This window comes from Staurois parvus, unplaced genomic scaffold (assembly GCF_062004578.1).
Source record: "Staurois parvus isolate SC_StPar_1 unplaced genomic scaffold, SC_StPar_1.0 ptg000019l, whole genome shotgun sequence".
Classification (NCBI taxonomy): Eukaryota; Metazoa; Chordata; class Amphibia; order Anura; family Ranidae; genus Staurois; species Staurois parvus.
Window position 1 is genome coordinate 4964518 of NW_028317815.1, and position 14740 is coordinate 4979257.

Sequence of the window (14740 nt, forward strand, 5' to 3'; positions counted from 1 at the left end):
TAATCTGCCATGGGCCCCTATACCGCCTCCTCATGCTGCTGCCAGGTCCAGAGTCTCTCATGGATCCCTGTGTGGCCTCCCATTGCTGCTGTCTCCATCGCCACACTCTGCCATGTGCCACTTTCAGGTCTCCTCACACACTGCTGGTGTGTTCAATTTTTTTGACATAGGGTGCTGGCAGATTACGGGCCTCCCATAGCTGCTGCCAGGCCCCTAATCTGCCATGGGCCCCTATACCGCCTCCTCATGCTGCTGCCAGGTCCAGAGTGTCTCATGGGTCCCTGTACAGCCTCCCATTGCTGCTTTCTCCATCGCCACACTCTGCCATGTGCCACTTTCAGGTCTCCTCACACACTGCTGGTGTGTTCAATTTTTTTGACATAGGGTGCTGGCAGATTACGGGCCTCCCATAGCTGCTGCCAGGCCCCTAATCTGCCATGGGCCCCTATACCGCCTCCTCATGCTGCTGCCAGGTCCAGAGTCTCTCATGGGTCCCTGTACGGCCTCCCATTGCTGCTGTCTCCATCGCCACACTCTGCCATGTGCCACTTTCAGGTCTCCTCACACTGCTGGTGTGTTCCATTTTTTGTCATAGGGTGCTGGCAGATTACGGGCCTCCCATAGCTGCTGCCAGGCCCCTAATCTGCCATGGGCCCCTGTACCGCCTCCTCATGCTGCTGCCAGGTCCACAGTGTCTCATGCCATGTGCCACTTTCAGGTCTCCTCACACTGCTGGTGTGTTCCATTTTTTGTCATAGGGTGCTGGAAGATTACGGGCCTCCCATAGCTGCTGCCAGGCCCTTAATCTGTCATGGGCCTCTATACCGCCTCCTCATGCTGCTGCCAGGTCCAGAGTCTCTCATGGGTCCCTGTACGGCCTCCCATTGCTGCTGTCTCCATCGCCACACTCTGCCATGTGTCACTTTCAGGTCTCCTCACACACTGCTGGTGTGTTCCATTTTTTGACATAGGGTGCTGGCAGATTACGGGCCTCCCATAGCTGCTGCCAGGCCCCTAATCTGCCATGGGCCCCTATACCGCCTCCTCATGCTGCTGCCAGGTCCAGAGTCTCTCATGGGTCCCTGTACGGCCTCCCATTGCTGCTGTCTCCATCGCCACACTCTGCCATGTGCCACTTTCAGGTCTCCTCACACTGCTGGTGTGTTACATTTTTTGTCATAGGGTGCTGGCAGATTACGGGCCTCCCATAGCTGCTGCCAGGCCCCTAATCTGCCATGGGCCCCTATACCACCTCCTCATGCTGCTGCCAGGTCCACAGTGTCTCATGCCATGTGCCACTTTCAGGTCTCCTCACACTGCTGGTGTGTTCCATTTTTTGTCATAGGGTACTGGCAGATTACGGGCCTCCCATAGCTGCTGCCAGGCCCCTAATCTGCCATGGGCCCCTGTACCGCCTCCTCATGCTGCTGCCAGGTCCACAGTGTCTCATGCCATGTGCCACTTTCAGGTCTCCTCACACTGCTGGTGTGTTCCATTTTTTGTCATAGGGTGCTGGAAGATTACGGGCCTCCCATAGCTGCTGCCAGGCCCTTAATCTGTCATGGGCCTCTATACCGCCTCCTCATGCTGCTGCCAGGTCCAGAGTCTCTCATGGGTCCCTGTACGGCCTCCCATTGCTGCTGTCTCCATCGCCACACTCTGCCATGTGCCACTTTCAGGTCTCCTCACACACTGCTGGTGTGTTCCATTTTTTGACATAGGGTGCTGGCAGATTACGGGCCTCCCATAGCTGCTGCCAGGCCCCTAATCTGCCATGGGCCCCTATACCGCCTCCTCATGCTGCTGCCAGGTCCAGAGTCTCTCATGGGTCCCTGTACGGCCTCCCATTGCTGCTGTCTCCATCGCCACACTCTGCCATGTGCCACTTTCAGGTCTCCTCACACTGCTGGTGTGTTCCATTTTTTGTCATAGGGTGCTGGCAGATTACGGGCCTCCCATAGCTGCTGCCAGGCCCCTAATCTGCCATGGGCCCCTGTACCGCCTCCTCATGCTGCTGCCAGGTCCACAGTGTCTCATGCCATGTGCCACTTTCAGGTCTCCTCACACTGCTGGTGTGTTCCATTTTTTGTCATAGGGTGCTGGAAGATTACGGGCCTCCCATAGCTGCTGCCAGGCCCTTAATCTGTCATGGGCCTCTATACCGCCTCCTCATGCTGCTGCCAGGTCCAGAGTCTCTCATGGGTCCCTGTACGGCCTCCCATTGCTGCTGTCTCCATCGCCACACTCTGCCATGTGCCACTTTCAGGTCTCCTCACACACTGCTGGTGTGTTCCATTTTTTGACATAGGGTGCTGGCAGATTACGGGCCTCCCATAGCTGCTGCCAGGCCCCTAATCTGCCATGGGCCCCTATACCGCCTCCTCATGCTGCTGCCAGGTCCAGAGTCTCTCATGGGTCCCTGTACGGCCTCCCATTGCTGCTGTCTCCATCGCCACACTCTGCCATGTGCCACTTTCAGGTCTCCTCACACTGCTGGTGTGTTACATTTTTTGTCATAGGGTGCTGGCAGATTACGGGCCTCCCATAGCTGCTGCCAGGCCCCTAATCTGCCATGGGCCCCTATACCACCTCCTCATGCTGCTGCCAGGTCCACAGTGTCTCATGCCATGTGCCACTTTCAGGTCTCCTCACACTGCTGGTGTGTTCCATTTTTTGTCATAGGGTGCTGGCAGATTACGGGCCTCTCATAGCTGCTGCCAGGCCCCTAATCTGCCATGGGCACCTATACCGCCTCCTCATGCTGCTGCCAGGTCCAGAGTCTCTCATGGGTCCCTGTACGGCCTCCCATTGCTGCTGTCTCCATCGCCACACTCTGCCATGTGCCACTTTCAGGTCTCCTCACACACTGCTGGTGTGTTCCATTTTTTGACATAGGGTGCTGGCAGATTACGGGCCTCCCATAGCTTCTGCCAGGCCCCTAATCTGCCATGGGCCCCTGTACCGCCTCCTCATGCTGCTGCCAGGTCCACAGTGTCTCATGGGTCCCTGTACGGCCTCCCATTGCTGCTGTCTCCATCGCCACACTCTGCCATGTGCCACTTTCAGGTCTCCTCACGCTGCTGGTGTGTTACATTTTTTGTCATAGGGTGCTGGCAGATTACGGGCCTCCCATAGCTGCTGCCAGGTCCCTAATCTGCCATGGGCCCCTGTACCGCCTCCTCATGCTGCTGCCAGGTCCAGGCGAACGTAGTCACACAGGGGAGGAACTTCTCAGTGTAATGAACAGAGAAATCGACAGATGGCTGTCTCCGCGCAAACTGAAAATCGGAACCATGTTGACCGACAACGGAAAGAACATGGTGTCTGCTCTGCGTCAAGGAAGGTTGTGCCTTGCGCCATGCATGGCTCACATGTTCAATCTGGTTGTCAAGCGGTTCCTAAAATCCACCATCAAACTGCAAGACATCCTTAAAATGTCACATAAACCTTGCATGCATTTCAGCCATTCCTACACCGCAAAGCACACCCTCCTTGAGCTGCAGCGGCAGAACGGAATTCCACAGCATCGCCTGATCTGCGACGTTGCAACAAGGTGGAATTCAACCCTACACATGTTTGACCGCCTTTACGAACAGCGAAAGGCCATCACCGATTTCATGATGTTACCAGCGGATAAAGGTACTCCCCTGTGTAACTTCGATGTCAGCCATTGGCAGCTCATGCGTGACACCTGCCGCTTGCTCAGGCCCTTTGAGGAGGCCACGCTATTCGTGAGTCGGCAGGACTATGGGATGAACGACGTCATTCCTCTGTTGCACGTCCTGGAACAAATGCTGTTAACAATGGCTGGTCAGGGTGCGGTAGACGTGGCGCACAGATCTCAACGCCACATGACCCCTGTGGGGGCAGGACAGGAAGAAGAGGAGGAGGTAGAGGAGGACATTTGTGCTCAGGAATTATTGAGTGAAATGGGTGGTTTTTCCACTCAGCGGACAGGAGTGGAGGAGCAGGAGCATCTGGTAGAGGAGGAGGAGGAGGAGACAGAGGACCCAGACGCACCGTGGCAGTATGCTGTGGAGATGGAGGCAGGGAGTCCCTCGCATTCCTTGGCACAAATGGCCCATAGCATGCTCGGTTGCTTGCGTAGCGACAGCCGAATAATAACCATCAGACAGAGGGATGACTTTTGGCTGTCCACCTTGATGGACCCTCGCTACCGTTCAAAAATGGTGGCCTTTTTCACACCTGCTGAGAGGGAGGCCAAAATAACGTACTATAAAAACCACCTATGTAGTCAGCTGGTCTCTGCCTTTCTGCGCCAACGTCCATCCTCAGACACTGTGGGCCCTGTGCGCTCGCGTTCCGCTGCCATGGCAGCAGGGGAGGGGTGGGGTGGTAGGAGCAGTGGCAGCTCCACCAGCAGCGGCTGCCTCAGTCTGCAGTCGATGATGAGTAGCTTTCTTCACCAGCGCAGTGAGGAAACTACTAACCAGCCGCAGCAGCAGCAGCATCAGGTGGACCTGGAGCAGGACCTCAAACAACAGGCTTGGGCCTACTTGGACAGCACCCTGCCAACTGAGGTAGACAATCCCCTTGACTACTGGGCAACGAAACTTGACCTTTGGCCCCAACTAGCTGAATTTGCCCTTGAAAGGCTGTCATGCCCGGCCAGTAGCGTGGCATCGGAGCGCGTGTTTAGTGCGGCAGGAGGTATTGTAACTCCGCGGAGGACACGACTGTCCACCCAAAGTGTGGAGAGACTCACGTTTGTGAAAATGAATCAGGCGTGGATTAGTCTGGATTTCAAACCACCAGTTCCTGACACAACTGAATAAATCCGCCATGAATCATGCCCCAAACATGTGCCAATTTCAGGTCTCCTCACACTGCTGGTGTGTTCCATTTTTTGTCATAGGGTGCTGGCAGATTACGGGCCTCCCATAGCTGCTGCCAGGCCCCTAATCTGCCATGGGCCCCTGTACCGCCTCCTCATGCTGCTGCCAGGTCCACAGTGTCTCATGCCATGTGCCACTTTTAGGTCTCCTCACACTGCTGGTGTGTTCCATTTTTTGTCATAGGGTGCTGGCAGATTACGGGCCTCCCATTGCTGCTGCCAGGCCCCTAATCTGCCATGGGCCCCTGTACCGCCTCCTCATGCTGCTGCCAGGTCCACAGTGTCTCATGCCATGTGCCACTTTTAGGTCTCCTCACACTGCTGGTGTGTTCCATTTTTTGTCATAGGGTGCTGGCAGATTACGGGCCTCCCATTGCTGCTGCCAGGCCCGTAATCTGCCATGGGCCCCTGTACCTCCTCCTCATGCTGCTGCCAGGTCCACAGTGTCTCATGCCATGTGCCACTTTCAGGTCTCCTCACACTGCTGGTGTGTTCCATTTTTTGTCATAGGGTGCTGGCAGATTACGGGCCTCCCATTGCTGCTGCCAGGCCCCTAATCTGCCATGGGCCCCTGTACCGCCTCCTCATGCTGCTGCCAGGTCCACAGTGTCTCATGCCATGTGCCACTTTCAGGTCTCCTCACACTGCTGGTGTGTTCCATTTTTTGTCATAGGGTGCTGGCAGATTACGGGCCTCCCATTGCTGCTGCCAGGCCCGTAATCTGCCATGGGCCCCTGTACCGCCTCCTCATGCTGCTGCCAGGTCCAGAGTCTCTCATGGGTCCCTGTACGGCCTCCCATTGCTGCTGTCTCCATCGCCACACTCTGCCATGTGCCACTTTCATGTCTCCTCACACTGCTGGTGTGTTACATTTTTTGTCATAGGGTGCTGGCAGATTACGGGCCTCCCATTGCTGCTGCCAGGCCCGTAATCTGCCATGGGCCCCTGTACCGCCTCTTCATGCTGCTGCCAGGTCCAGAGTGTGTCATGGGTCCCTGTACGGCCTCCCATTGCTGCTGCCAGGAGGCAGCAGGGTCGCAGCAGTGTCAGTGGAGGCAAACGGCCACGGAGTAGAGCACCAGCTCCACTGCAGCCTACCACCACGGCCAGTAGTGGTGCCGGTGTGCACGGAGGAAGTAGCAGTCAGCCAGTGAGGAGTAGCGGGGGCAAAGTTTCCTACTCGGCGGTGTGGCAATTTTTCGTCAAGCCGCCCGAGGAAGTAAACGTAGCCGTATGTCGACTATGTGGCCAGAAAGTCAAGCGTGGCCAGGGGGCCCATGTTGGGACTACAGCGTTGCGTCAGCATATGCAGCGTCGCCATTCGGTGGCCTGGGAAAACCGTGATAAAGATACGGCGGTTCTGCCTGCCCCAGCCCAGGGTTCCATTTTGTCATAGGGTGCTGGCAGATTACGGGCCTCCCATTGCTGCTGCCAGGCCTTAATCTGCCATGGGCCCCTGTACCGCCTCCTCATGCTGCTGCCAGGTCCACAGTGTCTCATGTGTCCCTGAACCGCCTCCCAGTGCTGCTGTCTCCATCGCCACACTCTGCCATGTGCCACTTTCAGGTCTCCTCACACTGCTGGTGTGTTCCATTTTTTGTCATAGGGTGCTGGCAGATTACGAGCCTCCCATAGCTGCTGCCAGGCCCCTAATCTGCCATGGGCCCCTGTACCGCCTCCTCATGCTGCTGCCAGGTCCACAGTGTCTCATGGGTCCCTGTACGGCCTCCCATTGCTGCTGTCTCCATCACCACACTCTGCCATGTGCCACTTTCAGGTCTCCTCACACACTGCTGGTGTGTTCCATTTTTTGTCATAGGGTGCTGGCAGATTACGGGCCTCCCATTGCTGCTGCCAGGCCCGTAATCTGCCATGGGCCCCAGTACCGCCTCCTCATGCTGCTGCCAGGTCCACAGTCTCTCATGGGTCCCTGTACGGCCTCCCATTGCTGCTGTCTCCATCGCCACACTCTGCCATGTGCCACTTTCAGGTCTCCTCACACTGCTGGTGTGTTCCATTTTTTGTCATAGGGTGCTGGCAGATTACGGGCCTCCCATAGCTGCTGCCAGGCCCCTTATCTGCCATGGGCCCCTGTACCGCCTCCTCATGCTGCTGCCAGGTCCAGAGTCTCTCATGGGTCCCTGTACGGCCTCCCATTGCTGCTGTCTCCATCGCCACACTCTGCCATTTGCCACTTTCAGGTCTCCTCACACACTGCTGGTGTGTTCCATTTTTTGTCATAGGGTGCTGGCCTCCCATTGCTGCTGCCAGGCCCGTAATCTGCCATGGGCCCCCGTGCCGACTCATCATGCTGCTGCCAGGCCCGTAATCTGTCATGGGCCCCTGTTGTCGCTTGTTGGCATATTCCGCTCGTTCAGATGCTCCTTCTCCTGCTACTCCTCTTCACGGATTCCGTCAGCAGTCTTTCTTGGAATCCGTTTCCAAGAGACAACAGTTTGCGAGCACGCACCCGACGGTGCAGAAGCTGAACGTCCTCCTGTCCAAGTTGCTGCTGCCAGGCTCGTAATCTGTCATGCGCCCCTGTACCGCCTCCTCATGCTGCTGCCAGGTCCAGAGTGTGTCATGGGTCCCTGTACGGCCTCCCATTGCTGCTGCCAGGCCCGTAATCTGCCATGGGCCCCCGTACCAACTCCTCATGCTGCTGCCAGGCCCGTAATCTGTCATGGGCCCCTGTACCGCCTCCTCATGCTGCTGCCAGGTCCAGTGTGTCATGGGTCCCTGTACGGCCTCCCATTGCTGCTGTCTCCATCGCCACACTCTGCCATGTGCCACTTTCAGGTCTCCTCACACTGCTGGTGGTTTCCATTTTTGTCATAGGGTGCTGTATGGCCTCCCATTGCTGTGGCTCCACACTCTGGTTTTGGCCCCGTGACTGCCCAAATGAGTGAAGTGTGCGGTGATTCTAAGATCGACGGCACTCATCTGCATGTCATACTGACTGTCAGTATTATTTCTCTTCCCCAGCAGACTCCAAGGGCATTTAAATTAAAGGAACAGTGTTCTGCACTAATATAAAGGCTCTCTGAAGCCTAGAAACACCCTTTTATAAGTTAAATTCGCAGCGAATATATTCGACTCGAATCAAAATTTTTCCACGAATTCGCCGAATCAGTCGAATCGAATTTTTGAATACTTCGCTCATCTCTAGCTGTTTTAAGCATTCAAATTGTACAATATTACACTTTTTATATTGGTCTATAGCTCTGCTTAGGCGTAAGCAATAATTACTTTGTGCTCCATTAAGAGAGGCGCTCCCTTTGATAGTGATCTTTAAAGAACCCTGTAAATCACTATCTGTGCATATAAAAGGCACTAGTAGGGTGTTGTACCATGTAAACCATTGAATAATGCAAAACATTTGGAGTTTAAGCAATACTCAAGCTTTCAAGATAATTGAAGTATACACATTAAAAAAAATAACTATTTTTCCTTAAAATACTTTAATAGTAAAGGCTATTGTAAGAGATAAGAGATCAGAGATCAGAGTTTAAAGGTTTTACTGAGAGAAATGACTCAGAGGAACAAATTCCAGGCACAAAAGTTCATTTCTTCACCTTGTAACTTTGTGTAGAGATATGTGGGTTTCAGAACCATTTCTCAGAAATTTATAAGGTGTGAAAAAAAGATCTAAATTATTCCAAGTGCATCTTTAATAACTTAAGTTAACCAGTAAAGGCTATCACTACAATTTTATACATATAAAAAAGCATAAGTTTGTATTTAAAAAAAAACCTTTCGACCTGTTTATAGCAGCCATTTTTCCTTTGGCTCTAAAGGTTTGTTCACACAGTGCGCTTTATTGTGCAAATAACTCACTTGCGATGGTGTTAATGTGTGCTTCCTAGTGCTGCAATGCATTGCTAACATTGATTGTTTATTTATTTTTATGTCTTTTTAGAATTAATTAAAATGCTGCTTTGTATTTTGTTCTTTTTTTATGCTTTGCTAAAATTAATTACGCTTCTTTTTTTGCCTTTTTTTTGCAAACTTCTGTGCAATTATATGCACTTTAGTGCACTGTGGGTTAGAATGAACTGCGCAAAAAATGCAATATGTCCTATTTTTTTTTTAGTGAACACCAGTACAGCGCATTGGCATGAACTGAAACCATAGGACATAAGGCAAATTACCTTGTGCTTGCATTGCAACTGCAAACCCTGCTGGTGCGAACGAGCTCGAGGTTTCATCTGCACACATAGGAATTATATATTTTTTTCATAACATAAAATAAGTGCAGCGCTAAAAGTAGTGATAATACAGATATAAGTCCACTGAAAGTCTTGGTCATATGTACGTGTCCAGTGACAAATGAGGATTCAGAATTGGTGATCCGTGTGGAAACGGCTGAAAAACGCACTCACCAGAAGTAAGACACATAAACGCAGTGTGCATCTAGAGCTCATGGATCCTCAATCCAGAAGGGGATAAAGCTGGTCCGGTTACAGGAATGGTGGATCCCTCCTCTGTGGATGCAGCAACAGATCCTCCTTTTCCCAATTAGGTGTAGGATTCCAAGATCAAGATTCTGCAAGCAAAAGCTCCTCAGGGGAGTTTTAGGGAAGGACACCCATAGTGTAGTAGGTTATAAAAAGCAGCTTTATTAAAAATTATAGTATCCAATTCAAAGTAGGCAGGTATCATAAAGATGTGTCAGCAAGACAAACTAACCCTGACACTCTGAATAATGGCCGCCGGGCCTCCACGTGGCTCCGGCGGCGTAGCGTCTCGACGTCCAGGCTCCTCCTTACGCGTTACGTGCGCACGCACATCTTCAGAGGTATGGAACCATTGGCGTGATGACGCGAATAGGCGCATATAAATAGGCATAATGACACATGCGCGGTTACGTATGCGCCAGTGTGCAATAACTAAGGCGCATGTGTGTGGCTCCGTCTTCCATTTTAATGGAGCTCAAAGACACAGGATAGAAGGGCAACAATGCCCTATAATAGACAGATGAATGTCAATGAAGACAAGTTCAACAATGGTGTGAAATACACCTATTTGAAAGACAATCTGATTCAGATCTATATAAAAATATAAAATAGGCACGATAGCGCCAATGTGTTGAACTTATTTCCAATTAAATAGTATAATTTGAGTAAGTGTATATACATGCGTCATTATATCTTTGCAAGTTAAAATTTATCAACATTCAAAAAGACATCATATGTATAAAAGTTATGTGCCAGAAAAAAGTTCTCAGAGGATAAAACTAAAATAAAATAAAAAGACTGCAGAACTAAATCTGCACCAACCTCAAAACTAATGACACTTGTGAGAATCATTAAAAGATCAAAAGAAATTGCTTAGATAGAAACGCATGTGAGAAGGTCAAACCATGCGTCTATAACAAGGAAAAAGGGGAGAAATTAATTGTTTAAATTTACGTCACCCATTAGCAATGAAGCAGTTAAGGTCTAGGTCTATATTAAGCCCCGCTGGATGGGAAGTACCCAATTCAAAAATGTGTTTAGTCTCCAGCTGGGAAACTGCTCTCACTTTATGTGTACCCCTCCAATGTGGGGTGACTAAGTCGATCCCCACAAACTTGAGTGATGTGGGATCCCTATGATTGAAACGTCTGTAATGTAGGGATAGTGAATGGTCTTTATATCCTTTTCTGATGTTAGCAATGTGTTCCCGAAGGCGGTCTCTAAGCCTCCTGGTGGTCCGGCCAATATATTGTTTGGAGCACGGGCATTCAAGCAGATAGACTACAAATTTGCTGTCACAACTTATAAATTTATCTATTTCATATGTCTTGTGTGTTTGACTGGAACTATAGGAATAAGTTTTCTTCTTTCTACTTCCATTGCACTTACAGGCGATGCACCTATTACAGGGGTAAAATCCTTTCATATTAAACAATGTGAGTGATTTAACAGGAGGGTTAATAATGTTAGGAGATATTTTATCTCTAAGAATGGCTGGTCTCCGAAAAATTACTTCAGGTGTATCAGGAAGTATGTTATTGAAAACTGGATCTGATTTTAATATATTCCAATTTTTCTTGATGATATGTTTAACCGCTCTATGTTGAACAGAGAAGGTAGTGATAAACGGACAAAAAATGTCATTTATTTTCTTAGAATTGGTACCTAAAAGTTCCTCCTGACTAATCTGGGTGATTTCTGTGATAGTATTATCTAGGGATACCCCATTATAGCCCTTCTCCAAAAAACGTTCTTTCAAAATATTAGCTTGTATCTGAAAATCTGAGGTGTTTGTACAATTTCTTCTCAGTCTTAGCAATTGTCCTTTGGGGACGTTAGCAAGCCAGCTGGGATGATGGCAACTATCCAAAGGAATATAACTATTCCGATCCGACGACTTGAAAAACGTTTTGGTGATAATTTTGTTGTCTACCCTCACCAAGGTGAGGTCTAAAAAACTAACTTCTTCATGACTGAAGTTATAGGTGAGTCTGATATTTTGATTATTATAATTCAAGGTAGTGAAAAAGTTTTCTAGCGATTGTGTATTCCCATTCCACAACAAGAGAATGTCGTCAATATATCTCCTATAGAAGACCAATTCTGGCCAGTCCCTGGAGTATATAATCTCTTCCTCCCAGAAGGACATAAATAAATTGGCAAGACTGGGGGCGAATTTCGCCCCCATAGCCACACCCTTTATTTGTAAATAATATTTGCCATCGAACCACATGTAATTCTTAACCATTGCAAATTCAAGTAATTCTATAATGAAATCAATATGTGTAGAACCAAGAGGGCTCTGCTGTCTTAGGTAACATTCTGCGGCTCTCATTCCATCTGCATGGTTAATGTTACTGTACAGCGATTCAACATCTGCTGTAACCAATATTGTAGATGGAGTGATAACTACATCTTTAATGGCATTTAGGACCTGTTTAGTGTCCTTGAGATATGAGGGGGTGTGGACTACTAGTGGCTGAAGATAATGGTCTATGTATTGTCCGATCTTGGAGCAAAGGGAATTGATCCCGCTGACTATTGGCCTTCCCGGGGGTCTCAAAGGGTCCTTGTGAATCTTAGGTAAGATATAGAGGATTGGTATTTTAGGTGCCTTGGGACAGAGAAAGTCCCTTTCTTTTTTGTTGATGATATCTCTCTCAAAGCCTGTCTTAATGATAGCTTTCAGGGCGTTCTTAAAGGTCGTTGTAGGATTATAATTGAGGGGAAGGTATGTGGAGGAATCTTTCAAGATGTTGTATACTTCCTCCATGTAATCCTGTTTGTTAAGGACTACTATTCCTCCACCTTTATCCGCAGGGCGGATGACCAAGTCATTTTTCTCTAACAGTGTTTTAGTTGCACGTTTAAGACTTGCATCTGCATATACTTTTTTAATCTGTAATTTCTGTAAGTCTCTTAAGGTTTGATCTCTAAAGAGACCCACTGCAGAATTAGTTTGTGGTGGAGGGTTGAATGTAGATGCATTACTGAGGTTAGAGGAATTCCTATTTTTATTCATAGTTACATCTTTAGCAATGGGATTAGTTTGGAAATGTCTTTTTATGGACAATTTTCTAGCGAACTTGTGCACGTCTATGAACGTCTCAAATTTGTTAAGGGATCTAGCCGGTGTGTACTTTAATCCTTTATCTAGGAGCTTCAGTTCATTATCTGAAAGGGTTGTAGTACTCAGATTAAAGATACCTTTACCTATTATACCTTCCTCCTTTTTTGGGTATCTATGTATTCTTCTTCCTCCTCTCTTTCCTCTTGGTCTGCGCTCCTTTTTCTTATCCTGCCTGATCCTAAAAAACGTTGTTCCTGATTATTATAGTAATGATAATCATTAGTATTATGGACCCTAGGAGTTACTGGAGGGTAATAGTTAGGAGCAGGATTTCTCGGAGGGTTGTAAGATTTTTTGTGTGGTTTTTTATAATTCTTATTCTGATTTCTTGGAGAGGGGTAGTACCCTCTATCGTTAGATTGTATCTCAGGTCCCTTTCGGTAATACCCCCCATGCTGAGCTGTTCTAGCAGGGCTATGTTGATAATTCCTCTCAAGAGGGTATGGTTGGTTAAAATTTTGCGGCGTATGGTAGTTATTGGGGTGCCACCTAGAGTCTCTAAAACCCACATTAGAGTCAGGTAGATTGGATAGTGGTTCAAACCTATTAGAGGTTTTGATCTGATAGTCATTCTTATTGCTATTAGCATTTCTATTCCTATTTTTATTTGAATTTTTCCCTTTTGGGAGCGATAGCTTAGGTATAGGAGGTTTTGGGGACCTAGGTGTAGGTGCTGTGACAGGTATCTGCATGACATCTTGGGGGTCCTCTTGCCATTTAAAAATCAGTTTAGACTGGTAATCATTTAGATCACGTTGATACTTTTTTCTTTTTTTATTCTTTTGTTCGTTTTCTATGTGCTCCAGATGTTTCTTTAATTTGTTAGACTCAGAGGTATATTCCTCATTATTTTTGTAGGGGATTAACCTTTCCCTATGTTAATTTCTTTGTCTAACATGGCCAGTTTCTTTTTCTTTCTGGCAATGATGAACTTCAGCAGATCTAAACCAGCTAAGTTAAAATACTGGTGCCATTCTGCCACTGCTGCAGTATCATCAGAGTCAGGAGTAACATTCCACCTAAGGGCTCTCGGGACCATTTGTTCTCCAACGTATCTCTCTAAAAAGGAGACGTCCCATAGAGTTTTAACCTCAGTGGTGGTGAGATTGTTCAGATGTAGAAAAATACCCCTAAGGTCATTTGATTCATGGGTATGGGTGAAAAAATCAATAGGTATGGCAGCTCTTGAGGCTCTAACATCAAAGATATCACCCATCCTTAATAGGAAAGCAGCTTCAAACTATAAAATCGGTAACAGACAATCGAACAGAAAAAAACAACAGTGAGCGCTAATCCTGAAAGCGGCTAAGCACTCTAAGCAACCAATATGTACTTAAAATGGAATAACATAAAATAAGTGCAGCGCTAAAAGTAGTGATAATACAGATATAAGTCCACTGAAAGTCTTGGTCATATGTACGTGTCCAGTGACAAATGAGGATTCAGAATTGGTGATCCGTGTGGAAACGGCTGAAAAACGCACTCACCAGAAGTAAGACACATAAACGCAGTGTGCATCTAGAGCTCATGGATCCTCAATCCAGAAGGGGATAAAGCTGGTCCGGTTACAGGAATGGTGGATCCCTCCTCTGTGGATGCAGCAACAAATCCTATATTTTTTTCAGTATGTGCTTGCTCCTACTCAGCATGTTGTAGATGAGCTGGTTGAACAGATTAAAGAAAACAAAAACGTTGGTTGCATGAAGCAATAGCAGCATCCCTGTTTAATTTCCCAGTTCCAGCAGACTCACAGATGTCACTCAAAGGAAACTCAATATTATTGCCCTTCACCCCTCCCCTGGCAGCTTCATAAAAGGTTATGTAGGGAGGTAAGGGGAGGGGGTGAGGAGTTGGGCCAGCACATACTGCAATTAGACACTCCCGCAAAAGGAGAGGACATTTACATGCAGGGGGGGATATTGTGCCAGGAAATAGACTAATCAACATTTCTAGCACGTTCAAGTGCACATGAAAACAAATATTTATGGTAAGGAAAATACTACAAGTAAGTATTAAAATATCACATTTTTCTGTGTTTTTTTTCTGTAGATTGTTAAGTTGTTAAGTTTCCTTAAATTGTTACTAAACCCCGGACCCAGCATTCACTATATCTAGTCTCCCACAGCACACAGAACATGGAAATGCAATTATTTTAGTAAATAAAAACTGCTTTTCTCATCAGCAGTTAGAGCAGTCTTGTGACTTCAGCAGCGCAACTGGTTAAAGCTTGTAGGAGGCGTTTTCTTTCCGCTCTTGGAGGATGCAGAACCCCTGACCTCTCTCTGGACAGTGCTGATT

General features: G+C 48.2%; 1 protein-coding gene across 2 annotated transcripts in view; it reads left to right on the forward strand.

Moving 5' to 3' along the window:
* IL17REL (interleukin 17 receptor E like) overlaps positions 1 to 14740 on the forward strand; it is a 147868-nt gene that overhangs the window by 115496 nt on the left and 17632 nt on the right. The gene's annotated exons all lie outside the window — the stretch shown is intronic.